A 15,969-nucleotide genomic window follows, 5' to 3' on the forward strand; every position below is an offset into this window, starting at 1 on the left:
GAAGCAGTTCAAAATTTGTACACTGAAAACAAAACTGCTGGGCAAAGTTTTTAAAAATTTAAATAACTAGGAAGACAGTTCATGGATTGGAAAACAGTATTATTAAGATGGTAATTCTCAAATTGATTCAGTGTAATCCCTGTTTTTTCCTAGGGTTTTTGTTTTTGGTAAAAATTGACAAGATGATCCTAAAATGTATGTGGAAATGCAAAGGGCCTACCTAGAATGGCAAAAGTAATTTTGAAAACAAGGAAAATTTTGGAGGACTTCGTGATACAATTTCAGTACTTCTTATAAATCTATATTAATGAATTTGGCAAAATACTAGCATAAAGAAAAAATACATATGATTCAAAATGGTGAACCCAAGGATGCTGCTGCTGCTAAGTCACTTCAGTCGTGTCCGACTCTGTGTGACCCCATAGACGGAAGCCCACCAGACTCCCCCATCCCTGGGATTCTCCAGGCAAGAACACTGGAGTGGGTTGCCATTTCCTTCTCCAATGTGTGAAAGTGAAAAGTGAGAGTGAAGTCACTCCGACCCTTAGCGACCCCACGGACTGCAGCCTACCAGGCTCCTCCATCCATGGGATTTTCTAGGCAAGAGTACAGGAGTGGCTTGCCATTGCCTTCTCCAGGATAAATCCTTATATTTTATGGTCAGTTTTTAGCAGAGCTGCCAACACAACTCAGTTGAAAAGGATAGTGTTTCTAACAACTGGTACTAGAATAATTACATATCCATAGCAGTCCCACTTCTGGGCATATCTCCAGAGAACAACATGATCTGATAGGATACAGGTACCCCAGCGTTCACTGCAGAACTGTTTGCAGTAGCCACATGGAATCAGCCTAAATGTCCATTGACAGAGGAATGGATAAAGATGTGGTGTACGTGTGTACACACACTCACACACACACAATGGAATATTACAAGCATGAAATAGTGCCACTTGCAGCAACACGGATGGACCTAGAGATTGTCATACTGAATGAAGAAACTCAGAGAAATATTCTATGATATTGCCTATATATGGACTCTAAAAAGAAATGATACAGATGAACTTACTTGCAGAATAGAAAAAGATTCACAGACTTAAAGAATGAACTTATGACTGCAGGAGTGAAGGATAAGGGAAGGGATAGTTAGGGAGTTTGGGATGGACATGTACACGCTGCTATATTTTAAATGGATAGCCAGCACGGGCCTACTGTATAGCACATGGAACTCTGCTCAGTGTTATGTGGCAGCCTGGATGGGAAGGGAGACTGGGGGAGAATGGATCCATGAGTCCATTTGCTGAGTCCCTTTGCTGTTCACTTGAAACTATCACAAAATTGTTTGTACACAATACAAAATTAAAAGTTAAAAAAGAAGAAACTTAGATCCTTGACACTCACCATAGAGGAAAATGAACTCAAAATGGATCATAGTCCTGACTATAAGCTCTAAAATTTTAGATCTTGTAGAAGACCTTCGATTAGGTAAGACATTCTTAGATACAGTACCAGTAGTAAGGCCATAAAAGAAAAAAAATTGAACTTCATTTAAATGAACATTTACACTACATGACTAAAAGGATAAAAAGACAAGACCAGACAGAAATATCTGATACAGGACTTATGTCCAGAATATATAAAGAACTCTTAAAAATCAATAAGAAGACAGCCCATTAAAAAAGGGTAAGATACTTTGATAGAAATTTCTCATCAAAGATGTATGGATGGTAAATGACCACATGAAAAGGTATTCAACATCATCTGACATTAGACAAATGTAGATTTAAAACTCAGGATACAACTACATACTACTACAGTGACAGTAATTTAAATGACAGATAACACCAAGTGTTGGCAAGAATGAAGAGCAACTGGGACCCTAAACATTGCTGGGAATATAAAATGTTACAGCCAACTTTAGAAAACAGTTTGACAGTTTCCTTAAAAGATAATCAGAGAGATTTCCCTGGTGGTCCAGTGGTTAATAATCTGCCCGCCAGTGTAGGGGACACAGGTTCAATCCCTGATCCAAAGAGATCTCATACACAGCAACTAAGCCTGTGTGCCACACTGTTGAGCCTGTGTTCTAGAGCCCATGAGCCACAATTACTGAGCCTGTGTGCTGCAGCTACTAAAGAAGCTCATGCACCTAGAACTGTGCTCAATAGCAACAGATGCCTCCGAATGAGAAGCCTGTGTCCTGCAACAAACAGTAGCCACCACTTGCTGCAACTGGAGAAAAGCCTGCACAGCAGCAAAGAATCAGTGCAGCCAAAACTGAATAAATAAAAAGTTAATCAGAAACTTAGCATATAGCCTAGCAATTCTATTTCTGTGATTCTGTAAGAGTCCTGAAAATACCTGTCTATATTGAAACATTTATACAAACGTTATAGCAGAATTACTTGTACTATTATAACTAAAAACTAAAAACAAAATAAAAATAAAAATAGCCACTGTTTGGTAAATGGATAAAGAAAATGTCATATATTCATGCAATACCAGACTGTTCAGCAATAAAAAGGAACACTGTGATGAATCCTGATATATGCTACAGTGGGAATGAACTTCAAAAACATTTTACTAAGTCAAGAGTCAGCACATTCTGCTTTTCTATGAAAAGCCAGATAGTAAATATTTTATGGTGTGTGGGTCACAGAGCCTCTGTTGCAGCTACTCAGCTCCACTGCTGTAGTGTGAAAGCAGCCATAGACAGTATGGAGTATGGTTGTGTTCAGTATGGTTATGTTCCAATAAATTTTATATACAAAAACATGTGGCATACTAGATTTGGCCTGCAGACTGTAGCTTGCCACTCCCTGCTAAGTGAAAGAAGCCAGATGAATAAGATTACATATGACATGGTTTCATTTATATTGAAATGCCAGAAAGAGCAAATCTATAGAGGAAATAAAGCCCATTGGTGGCTGCATGTGGCTGGGACTAGGGTGGAGGCAGTGGTGATGGGCTATAAATAGACTCAAAGCAAATATGGGGGTGATGAAAAAGTCCTAAAAATTGATTCGTGATTACTGTGTACAACTCTACAAAGTGATTACAACTTATTTAATTTTACCCTTACAATGGATGAAGTTAAGGCAATGTAAATTATACTTCAGTAAAGATGAAAAAAAAAAAAGAGGAATAGACATGAAAGACTAGTAGGCTTTGCATGGTATATTCATGGTAGATTTTATATAACTGAGCCTGGAAAATGAGTATATGGGTAAAGACTAAATAAAATATTAAGAATAGTTATAAAAGATGGCAAAATTGAAATCTGAGGAAATTATGAAAGCCAAAACTATTAATGTTATTGAAATATTAATATTTTAAAAATTATATGCTATTAAATTTTTTTAAAATAACTTTGACCTGCTTCCTTGTTATAGCATCAAATTCAGCTGTATCACATTCATTCTTCCTGAGTCAGAGATATGCTCCCCACCTCAGATAATTTGCATCTGATTTCTGACTTAAATGTCAGTGAAAGCACCTGTATAGTCTACTTCTGCTTTGCTCCAAGCTTATAGGACTACAATGTGAAAAATGTTCAAAGAAATACCTAAATATACGTTAGCTACATTTAAGACAAGGGAACTCTTTGCAGACCATGAATAGAAGGGAAATCCTTAATGATGAGTAGATGCTAATGTTATCTGACTCATAGAAATCTGGATCATGTTGGCCAGGTTTCTGTGAGTTGAACCAAATTTAAGAAATTGTAGATTACTACACTTTTTAAGGAGATGGGAATACCAGACCATCTTACCTGTCTCCTGGGAAACCTGTATGCGGGTCAGGAAGCAACAGTTAGAACCCTGTATGGAACAACTGATTGGTTCAAGATTGAGAAAGGAGTACGACAGGGCTGTCTGCTGTCACCCTGTTCATTTAATCTACATGCTGAGCACATCATGAACAAAATGCCGAGCTGGATGACTTACAAGCTGCAATCAAGATAGGTGGGAGAAACATAAATAACCTCAGATGTATGGATGACACCACTTTAATGGCAGCAAGAAAAGAAGAACTAAAGAGCCTCTTGATAAGGGTGAAGGAAGAAAGAGCTGGCTTGAAACTAAATATTAAAAAAACTAATATCCTGACTTCCAACCCTATTACTTCATGGCAAATAGCGGGGGAAAAGGTGGAAGTAGTGACAGACTTCCTCTTCTTGGGCTCAAAAATCACTGCAGATGGTGACTGTAGCCATGAAATCAGAAGACATTTACTTCCTGGTAGGAAAGCATGACAAACCTAGACAATGTGTTTAAAAGCAGAGACATTACTCTGCTGACAAAGGTCTGTGGTCTTCCCAGTGGTCACATACGGTTGTGACAACTGGACCATAAAGAAAGAGGAGCACCGAAGAATTGATGCCTTCAAATGATGGTGCTGGAGAAGACTCCTGAGCGTTGCTTGGACAGCAAGGAGATCAAAGCAGTCAATCTTAAGGGAAATCAACCCTGAGTACTCGGTGGAAGGACTGATGCTGAAGCTGAAACTCTAGTATTTGGGTCATCTGATGCAAGCTGCTGACTCATTGGAAAAGTCCCTGATGCTGGAAAAGATCGATGGCAGAAGGAGAAGAGGGCGGGCATCAGAGGATGAAATGGCTGGATGGCATCACCGATGCAATGAACATGAATTTGGGCAAACTTCAGGAGATTGCGAGGGACAGGGAGGCCTGGCGTGCTGCAGTCCATGTGGTCACAAAGAGTCGGACATAACTGGGTGACTGAACAGCAACAACAGCAACACTCTTTAAGAGGGTAAAATATGTCTTGCAGTGGGAGATTGGAACTGGGCTATATGCTTAAAGCAGGGAGCTGGGACCATGTGTCTAAACAGTAAAACTAGATCTGAAATAACTTCACCTGACACTGTGTTCTTGTGGGCCAGACAGGCATCTGTAAAAAAATGGAAATAGTAACCATATGCTATGTGTGGATATGGTGTCTGGAATAGAGCTGTACTCATGTGGGGGCAAAGCCCCAGTCTTCCTGATTTAAGTCTTGCTCTGAAGCTACGCACCTTTGAAACACCATAGTCTTGAGCAGCCATGAAATAATATGGCAGTAAAGCAGATTCTTTATCAGTTGAACTATAAGCGAGACAGACAGTAAAGAGTTTACAAAGGATAAAACTCCCACATACAGAGAACTTGCAAGTTAGTGTTTTAGGGTATGTAAGGAAAGATACTGCTATAAGAGACAGTGGATACATTAAATAGAGTATGTCTGGGAAAATAAGAACACAATCCCCAAAAAGAACTTGGAATATTTAAGAATTTCAACTGAAACAGTAACTCGCAATGAGAACAGAAGAAAGAAAGAATAGGCAGAATGATAAAGGGTTCTTTCCAAGGCTTGTATATAATAAAAGTTGGTGAAACGGAAAGTAAACTCTTTAGTGGATTACGTTGACATAGCAGAATTGAGAATCAGTGAATCAAAAGTCTCAAATGAAAAAGTCTGGATGAGCAAATCATCTGGAATATAAAATAAAAAGATAGAAATTGAAAGTTTGAATGACCGTCATTAAAAAATCTACGAACAGTAAATGCTGGAGAGGGTATGGAGAGAAGGAAATGCTCCTGTGTGTGCTATTGGTGGGAAAGTGAATTGGTACAGCCACTGTGGAAAACAGTATGGAGGTTCCTTAAAAAACTAAAAATAGAGCTACCATATGACTCAACAACCCCACTCCTGGGCATATATCCAGAAAAAACAAAAACTCTTAATTTAAAAAGATACATGCACCCAGATGTTCATAGCAGCACTAGATAAAGATTTACTGAGCCGTAAAAAAGAATGAATTAATGCCACTTACAGCAACATGGATGGACCTAAAGATTATCATACTAAGTGAAGTAAGTCAGAAATACCGTATGATGTCACTCATATGTGGAATCTAAAATAAGATACAAATGAACTTATTTACAAAATGGAAACAAACTCACAGACATGGAAAACAAACTTATGGTTACCAGAGGAGAAAGAGACGAGGTGGCGGAGATAAATTAGGAGTTTGGGATTAGCAGATACAAGTGATTATATATGAAATAGATACCAGCAAGGACCTGCTGTGTAGCACAGGTAGCTACATTCAATATCCTGTAGTAGGCCATAATGGAAAAACATAGGAAAAAGAGCAGATTGATCTACAGCTTAACACCTTGTCATACACCAGAAACTAATACAACATTGTAAATCAATCATACTTCAATAAAAAATAATTTTAAAAAGATAGACGTTAAAAATATGAAAGAGAAGTTAAGAACCGTGGAAGACAGGCTGAGTAAGGAGTCTCCAAAGGTAAGAATAGTAGGTATCAGGGAAGAGATATTTCTTAAAGTTTGACAATATGCTGGATTTGGAGAGTGACGCGGGTGTTTAGATCGAAAAAGCCCACCAATTCCTTGGAGGATAAACAACAAAAATTTCCACTTCTAGGTCTAGTGAGTTGTAGATCAAGCACACATACACATACTCATTCTTGCAATTAGAGAAAAGCAGATTACCTATGAAAAAACTGGGAATCAGATTATCAGCTCATTTATCAGAACCTGTAATTGATAGCCGTATACAGTGTAGTGCTGGGTTGTGTCGCATAACCTGTATAGTTGATTTACAATGTTGTGTTAGTTTCTGTCATACAGCAAGGTGAATGTTATACATATATCTACTCACTTCCAGATTCTTTTCCCATATCGTTCTTTACAGAATATTGAGAAGAGTTCCCTGCGCTATTGGGTACGTCCTTATTAGTTATCTGTTTTACACAGTAGTGTGTATATGTCAATCCCAGTCTTCCAGTTTATCCCCTCACCCCACTCTCTCCCCTGGTAATCGTGTTTGTTTTCTACATCTGTGACTCTATTTCTATTTTTATGGTACTTGATTTGTATACATTTAATAGAGGCAAAAGAGAAAAAAGGTAAATTTTAAAGATATTTCTTAGCATACATTATCAGCCTGTAGTGGCACTGCATTTGTTCATGGATTGGCATGAAATGAATAAGATTGTATGCTCAAAATTGTGTAAAAACATGTAGAATTTCAAAAGAAACAGTAGGTTAGATCTACAAAAAAAGAGCTTAATTACATACTAGGAAAGGCAACTAAGGCTTTAAGGGATAATAAAAGTACTTTATATTAACTCTCACTGTCCTTTATTTGGTGAGAGAAGTTCAGTGCAAAACTAGAAGCTCTTTCACTCCTGTGATTCCTTCAAGTGAGCATGCGTTCCACGCTCTCGTAAAGCCTCCTCCTTATCTCATGGTTGTAGTCGCTCCTCTTCTAGCTAAGGCATACTACCACTGAATGGCTTCCTGGGGGAAGGGAACCTGAAAGCTCCTTTTGTCTTTTTTGCTTACCATTGTCCTAACTCCATGGCTACTGCCTCTGAGCCTCTGGAGTTGGAGCTTAAGGGAGAGGTGGAGAGGTAGTGTTGTGTTATTTGCTCAGACGCGTCTGACTCTGTGACACCATGAGCTGTAGGGCTCCAGCCTCCTCTGTCCAGGGAATTTTCCAGGCAAGAATATTGGAGTGGGTAGCCATGCCCTCCTCCAGGGGTTCTTCCTGACCCAGGGATCAAACCCATGTCTCCTGCACTGCAGGCAGATTCTTTACCATCTGAACCACCAGGGAAGCCCTATAGGGAGATAAGGGGAATAGAAATGTTCCTACTTGCTGGTACTGTTGCCTGGTCTTGACAGATTTTTGAAACTGCCTTTTGTAATTTCTTGGGTTCTTTGGACATCCCTTGTTGCTGCATATCTCTTTCCTATGGTTCTATCTTACTTTCTCCGAAGACTCTAGAATTCTAGAAATAATGTTCAGTTTCTCCGGTGTTGAGCTCTGTTTTCCCTCCTAGGTAGAACCTAAGCCAGTCCTCCACTGGGACTCTCACTTTCAAATTTCCCAGATGGTTACTGAGAAACTCGCACATTTAAAAAATCTGGTTAATATCTGGGAGTTGAGGCTGACTCTGATGCAACAGTCAATCTCCCTCATCCTAGCTCAGCATTATCGGTATCAGGAGTGGGAGTCAGATTCCAGTCTGTCCTGTCCTTTTATCTGTGAGGAACAATCACTCTTTCCAAGATGTTCCATTAAAACTCCTTTCTCTTCATTTAAGGCAGAAGAGGAAATACACCGGTTCACATCTTGGATTTTATTTTTTCTATTGATAGCCTAATAAGTTAGCCTTTTACTAGTTCATGGATGCTAGCAGAAGCCATGAGGCTCATGGTTTAGAGACAGTGGACTTTATTATTCACAGCAGAGCAAGTAACAAGACTATTGAGTTTGCATTAGTTCCTGTAAACCCCAGTGGGGGTGATGGAGAGGGTCTAAGTGGATGCCTGCACAAATAATAGATCACAATACAGGAGAGAAACAGAACTTGGAGAATCCACTGTTTTTATATTAATAGTAAGGAGTAAGTAAACCTACTCTTTATCCCACAGGGCGACGTTCCCAGACAGAATATAAATGATATTACTATATTGTTGTTTTGACTCTTTTACATTGTTTCTGATTTTGATAAAGATAAGTTTAAAAAGTGAGTATTTTTAAGTTCTTCAGTGGATATAAGAAAAAAATCATAGGTTGCTTCTTTATCTCATCAGCTCTCTTATTACTTGGGATAGTTTTTCTCTAAGTGAAATGATTAGGGACATTTCTTGCTTCTGATCAAATAGTGATTAACAGATATTGTTGGGGTCTTTCTTTTTTCAGTAATAAAAATAAAAGTTTCTTCATAATCATTACTAAGAGTATAACTTCTACCCTAATGTTCTGTTAACTTTTGCTGTTTAAAAAGAACTGTTTTATCATACCATACTAGAGGAAAATAATTGCAGTAATATTTTCTCTGGACCTAAAAGACAACATTCTGAAGAATTTTTATTTAATTATGTGGTAAAACCTTAAAACTACAAATACTCATCCAGTAAATTCTGAGTTCACATTGAATTGTAAAGATGTCATATTTTCATTATTTAAAATCGGACCAATAAGAGTGGTATTTAGGGTCATCAAACTGCTTATTGAAAAAGAAATATATCAGTAAGTTAGAATGCAGTCAGTTAATTGCTACATCAAATTTTTGTTCATCTTTACTGCAATTTCACATCCTGCAATATCTCCAACATTAAGAAAGGAAGTTACTTTGTGAAGTGGTTGAGATTATGAGCCAATACATAGTGAGGTATTAGTGGTTCTTTGTGAACATTAATGTAGTACTTTCAGCAGCACTGGCAGCTAATAGAAAGAGGTTATGAACTGAAGGCTAAAGAACTGGGTCAGCCGTTTATTAGTTGTGTTACCTTGGGAAAGACACTTTACTTTTTAAAGTGCTTCCTCATCTGTAAAACGGTTACAGTATATCTGTGCAATCTAGTTGTTTTATGAACTTTTTTCTCAATGTTCAGTTCAGTTCAGTTCAGTCGCTCAGTCGTGTCCGACTCTCCGCGACCCCATGAATCACAGCACGCCAGGCCTCCCTGTCTATCACCAAATGCCGGAGTTCACTCAAACTCATGTCCACAGAGTCAGTGATGCCATCCAGCCATCTCACTCTCGGTCGTCCCCTTCTCCTCCCGCCCCCAACCTTTCCCAGCATCATAGTCTTTTCCAGTGAGTCAACTCGTCGCATGAGGTGGCCAAAGTACTGCAGCTTCAGCTTTAGCATCAGTCCTTCCAATGAACACCCAGCATTGATCTTCCTTAGAATGGACTGGTTGGATCTCCTGGTGGTACAAGGGACTCTCAAGAGTCTTCTCCAACACCACAGTTCAAAAGCATCAGTTCTTCGGAGATCAGCTTTCTTCACAGTCCAACTCTCACATCCATACATGACCACGGGAAAAACCATAGCCTTGACTAGATGGACCTTGGTTGGCAAAGTAATATCTCTGCTTTTCAATATATTATCAAGGTTGGTCATAACTTTCCTTCCAAGGAGTAAGTGTCTTTTAATTTCATGGCTGCAATCAGCATCTGCAGTGATTTTGGAGCCCAAAAAAATAAAGTCTGACACTGTTTCCACTGTTTTGCCATCTATTTCCCATGAAGTGATGGGACCAGATGCCATGATCTTTGTTTTCTGAATGTTGAGCTTCAAGCCAACCTTTTCACTCTCCTCTTTCACTTTCAACAAGAGGCTTTTGAGTTCCTCTTCACTTTCTGCCATAAGGGTAGTGTCATCTGCATATCTGAGATTATTGATATTTTTTCCAGCAATTTGATTCCAGCTTGTGCTTCTTCCAGCCCAGCGTTCCTCATGATGTACTCTGCATATAAGTTAAATAAGCAAGGTGACAATATACAGCCTTGACGCACTCCTTTTCCTATTTGGAACCAGTCTGTTGTTCCATGTACAATTCTGACTGTTGCTTCCTGACCTGCATACAGGTTTCTCAAGAGGCAGGTCAGGTGGTCTGGGATTCCCATCTCTTTAAGAATGTTCCACAGTGTATTGTGATCCACACAGTCAAAGGCTTTGGCATAGTCAATGAAGCAGAAATAGATGTTTTTCAATGTTAGTCTGGTATTATTGCCAGCATTCCTCTATTGACAAATATACTTTATTGGTAAATAAATTTCTGTATCAAAAACTAAAGTGTCCCAAAGCTAGCTTTATCTGTGGAGATAAATCTGTATATGGAAATATCTGTTTCTTTGTTCTGGGGTGGGGGTTTCTGTGAGTCTACACGTGGGCATGCATGTGTACCGGTGATGTGTGTGCAGATGACAGCTCCCTATGCATATGTGTGTGCTTACACATCTGTGTGTTCTTTATATATGCAATTTGTTCATACATATGCCTGTGTGTGTGCATTTGGATATCAGAGGACTGAATGAATAGTCCTGTCCAGCTATAGTCCACCAGGCTCCTCTGTCCATGGAATTCTCTGGGCAGGAATACTGGAGTGGGTTGCCATTCCTTTCTCCCTCCAGAGTATCTTTCTGCAGAAAGATTCTTTACCATCTGAGCCACCAGGGAAGCCCCAGTTATTTCATTAGCATTTGTCTTTTGGAAAATGAAAGAAAAAAAGAAAACAGCATGATTTGCTCATATTTATGTTAAGTAAAAAGTTTTAATTTTTATTTTAGTGTTACAGTAGGTACTGTTGCATTTTAAATTCCTTTGAACACTGTCAAAGGATACAGTATGTAAACTTTGTTTTTATACTGCAGAGCCTTTCTTTTGAGACTTTGATCTTTGTAAGCACTAAAGTTTGTCACGTATTTTCTTTTTTCATTTAAAAGGGAATAACAGCTTGAAATTTATAACTTCTCAAACTATATTTTCAGGAAAATTTGTTGGATCAATATCTTTAGTAATTGTTTTTGGTCTTTTAACAGCTCAGCTGTTGTCATTTGTATGTTTTCCTATTTATATGTCTGTCTTACTTTTTGTAAGATTCTTTCTCTCCTTGTGAGTTTTAATTTGATTCTTTAGGCAATATAGAATAGTGATTAAGAGAGCAAACTCTGAAATTCCACTTCCTTAAGTTCATATACTTGTTTCACCACTTAACTGTGTGGCTTTCAACAAACTAACCTTCCCGCCCCTCAGTTTCCTCACCTATAAAGTGAGGATAATAGTAACATTTATCTCATATGTTTTTATTGAGAAATGAATGAGAACAAAATATAAAATATTTCATTTTATAATAATATTGAGTGCAAAGTGCCATTTTCCTGGTGTTAATCTAGTTCTCATCTCATTTTTTTCTTCTTTTTCAAAAGCTCCAGGATCTTGCTTCCGTTCCTACTGCATCTACTTACTCTGGTTAAGCTTTCTCAGTTCCCTGCCTACTATAGAATAGAATTCATTCGGAGAAATATTACCCTCTGTCCCTTCCTTCTTTTCAGTACCTGAGGCAAAAATAATCGACTAGTATTTTGAGGCTTAGAGTTTAGCGTTTTGTTTTTAAGTGTTAACAATATGGGAGAAACTATCAGGACAAAAATCACAAATAAACAAGGGTGATATGACCAGGTTTCCAAAAATGTACAGTAAAATGTGTTCCCAGTTCTTAGATTTTAAGTGGGACCAGTCTCTGATTTTTCATCTAATTCCACAAATATTTTAGTCATTTCTTAGTGAATATTTATGATAATTCTCTCCCTGCAATTATTATTTCTTCTCTGTAACCTCAGGGTACTTATTCTCTAACTTTTTAAAATGTCAGAGCTCATGTGCTTAAGATCCCTTTCATGTTTAGAGAATGCTTCTCTCTCCTTCCCTCTTAATTTTTTTTGTTTAAGTTTTATTGAGGTATAATTGACATATAACATCATACAAGCTTACGGTATATGCAGCATAATAATTTGATATATGTATATATTGTAATGTGATTACCACAAGAAGGTTAGTAAACACATCCATCACCTCATAATTTTATAATTTTTGTATGTGTGGATAGGAACTTTTAAGATCTATTCTCGTAGCAACTGTCAAATATACAGTAGTGTTATTAACTATAGTCACTATGCTATCCATTACACCCCAAAATTTACTCATCTTATAACTGGATGCTTGTACACTTCGACCATTCTCACCCATTTTCTGCCCCTGGCAACCAGCAAGCTGTTCTCTTGAGTTGTTTTTGTTTGTTTGTTTGTTTGTTTATTTTCAGATTCCATATATGAGTGAGCTCACACTGTATTTAACTTTCTTCGTCTGACTTATTTCACTTAGTATAATCCCTCAAGGTCCATTTTTAATTTTTTTCTTAAGCATTGCTAATGAATATTTAGAAACACAAGTAAGATTCATCTCAGTTCAGTTCAGTTCAGTCGCTCAGTCGTGTCCGACTCTCCACGACCCCATGAACCACAGCACGCCAGGCCTCCCTGTCCATCACCAACTCCCGGAGTTCACTCAAACTCATGTCCACAGAGTCGGCGATGCCATCCAGCCATCTCATTCTCGGTCGTCCCCTTCTCCCGCCCCCAACCTTTCCTAGCATCAGAGTCTTTTCCAGTGAGTCAACTCATCGCATGAGGTGGCCAAAGTATTGCAGTTTCAGCTTTAGCATCAGTCCTTCCAATGAACACCCAGGATTGATCTCCTTTAGAATGGACTGGTTGGATCTCCTTGCAGTCCAAGGGACTCTCAAGAATCTTCTCCAGCACCACAGTTCAAAAGCATCAATTCTTTGGCGATCAGCTTTCTTCACAGTCCAACTCTCACATCCATACATGACCACGGGAAAAACCATAGCCTTGACTAGATGGACCTTTGTTGGCAAAGTCATGTCTCTTCTTTTTAATATACTATAAAGGTTGGTCATAACTTTCCTTCCAAGGAGTAAGCGTCTTTTAATTTCACCTATAGTTTAAGAAATCCAGTTAGTATAACTCAAGGTTCCCTTTATAAAGGAAGGTTGTATTAGAGTTTCACTGTAGTAACCAGAGTGAGTAGACTCACTGAAGTGAGAACCAAGAGCTTTGTGCGATACATTGGACCGTGAGATTGACTAGAGAGGGTGTCTTAGGCAGGAGGCGGGTGTATGACTAGATTGAAAATTACAACTGCCTCAGCCCCTTCCTGGAGCTTCCCTGGTAGCTCAGATGGTAAAGAATCTGCCTGCAGTGCAGGAGACTTGGGTTTGATCCCTGGGTTGGATGATCCCCTGGAGAAGGGAATGGCAGCCCACTACAGTATTTGTGCCTGGCCATGAACAGAAGAGCCTGGCGGGCTACAGTTTATAGGGTCGCAAATAGTCAGACACAAGTGAGTAACTAACACACACATCAGCCCCTTCCTCCCAGAGATACCTTTGTGTCTACTAGTACTGAGGTTAGGGAGAAGAGATGGCTTTGGATAACCATGGGCTCTTGAGCATCCAAGGGAGAAGAGAAGGAGAATTCTAAGTGAAAGTATGGAAGGCAAGAATATTTGCGGTTGTTATATAGATAAGCCACTCTTCTGAATGTCGTGTAAGTAAATATGGGAATCTCTTATATTCTGAAGCAAAGGAAGATTTATTATACCCTGCTTTCATTCTACATGGTTCCTGAGTAAGAGTTGTAATGTTTTGATTATATATCTAGTAAGATGGGCTTTCCTTTTACTCTAATCTCTAATTTGTAAACAAAAGCATAACTATATTATAATCCAGAGATAAACAGTATTATGTGGAAACTATAAGGCTGCATAGTGTAAGTTGGTATTCCAAGCAAAGTAGGGTGTGTATCATTATGTTAAAGAACAAAAACTTCTGATTTATTATGCTATCTCAAAGCCCTTTAAAAAGAGAGTGATTAGGATTGATCAGTTTTCAGATTATTTTTATTTATTTTTTAAAGATTATTTTAAAAATGAAAAAATACACACTGCTTTGATTAATCTATAAGCATTATGGGCTCTTCTCTACAAGCTCTTTAAAACGCCAGTTTTGAAACACCACTAAAACATCATTAATACCCAGAAAACAATTTTATACCCCTGTCCTAATTAAATAACTTGTACAATTTGAAATTCTATTTATCTTTTATCATTGTCTGGCTTGATTTACCAATAATTTTGATTCCTTTTCTCATGAAAATTAATATTCTCTAGAAGAAAGTGATGTCATTTCAACAGAGAGCAAGGAACACAGATATTAACATAGATAATCTCATTTGTATATCTTTGTAAGGAAATTGTTTGTGATGTCCTTTCAAAACACTAGAGGAGACTAAGGATCTTACTTAAAAGGAAAAATATAGGTTTTCGTTTAGGTTCTCTATTTTCTTCTATGCTGCTTCTCTTCTGTTTGCCACAGGTAAAAATAAATTTTCCCAGCAACCCATATGCTTTTCCCCTTGAACATTTAAAGTCTTTAATAGCAACTGTCTATTTTGCTTTTTATTGCCATGGTTATTCAAGGTAAGCATTTGGCTAACATCTCCTTGAGAAAATCAATATTATTTTACAGACTTTACTTTGTATTGGCACTTTGCCTTGTAAGTAACATAAAATTGGGCTCATTGTAGGTGTTCAAGGAGTACCTACTAATTGATTCATGTCATCATCTACAAGGAAAATATTAAGTAACTTGCCCCAAATTGCTAATGATTCCCTTTGAAAATGCTCAGGTATATTTTCCGTCTGGTCTGGCACAGTTTAAGATGATTATATAGCACCTAAAATACATTAATAGTTTGATGAATTCCAAGCCATATTATAGAAATGACTTTTCTTTTAAGCCTTGGAGTATTACTATTCCATTTAGGAAAATACTTCTAAGTTATATTTGCTTTTAAATGTATGTCACTATAGCCAAGTGTCTGTCAGTGAATAAGTGGATAAAGAAGATGTGGCATATATATTCAGCAATGAGGAAGAAGAAAATCCTGCCTTTGGTAAACAATATAGATGAACCTTGAGGACATTATGCTAAGTGAAGTAAATCAGTCAGAGAAAGACAAATATTGTATGGTATCACTTCTTTGTGATACCAGAGAAGGAAAGCCAAACTCAAAGAAACTGAGGGTTGAGTGGTGGTTGCTAGGGACTGAAGGGCAAAGGAAATGGGGAGTAGCCACAGGGTGCACAGTGTCAAGATGGATGAGTTCTGGTGGTCTAAAGTATAGAATTTTGATTATAGCTAGTAATAGTGTTATTACTTCAAAGCTGCTAAGTAAGAGAGTAAATCTCAAATTATGCAATAGGGTTGAGCTGTTATGCTATAGTAGAATCATTTTGCAATATACAACAGCATCAAATCAAATGTTGTACACCTTAACTTACACAATGTTATATGTCACTTACCTCTCAATAAAGCTGGAAAATAAAAATTTTGTGACTAAAAGTAATATATAGTAAGATGTTAAGTACAAGTAACTAATGCTAAATGCCATAAGGATTTACACCATGGGATTTTTTTTTTTATGTTCATAAATTAGTATACCAGATCAATTTTGTTTATATAAGATGGGAACTTAAAAACTAATGTGATCC

At 37.8% G+C, this 15,969-nt stretch overlaps 1 protein-coding gene across 2 annotated transcripts in view; it reads left to right on the top strand.

Moving 5' to 3' along the window:
• GLCCI1 (glucocorticoid induced 1) overlaps window positions 1-15,969 on the top strand; it is a 111,708-nt gene that overhangs the window by 63,757 nt on the left and 31,982 nt on the right. The window lies entirely within an intron of this gene.

Source organism: Moschus berezovskii, chromosome 3 (assembly GCF_049115385.1).
Source record: "Moschus berezovskii isolate FMDL1 chromosome 3, NW_MosBer_1.0, whole genome shotgun sequence".
NCBI lineage: Eukaryota > Metazoa > Chordata > Mammalia > Artiodactyla > Moschidae > Moschus > Moschus berezovskii.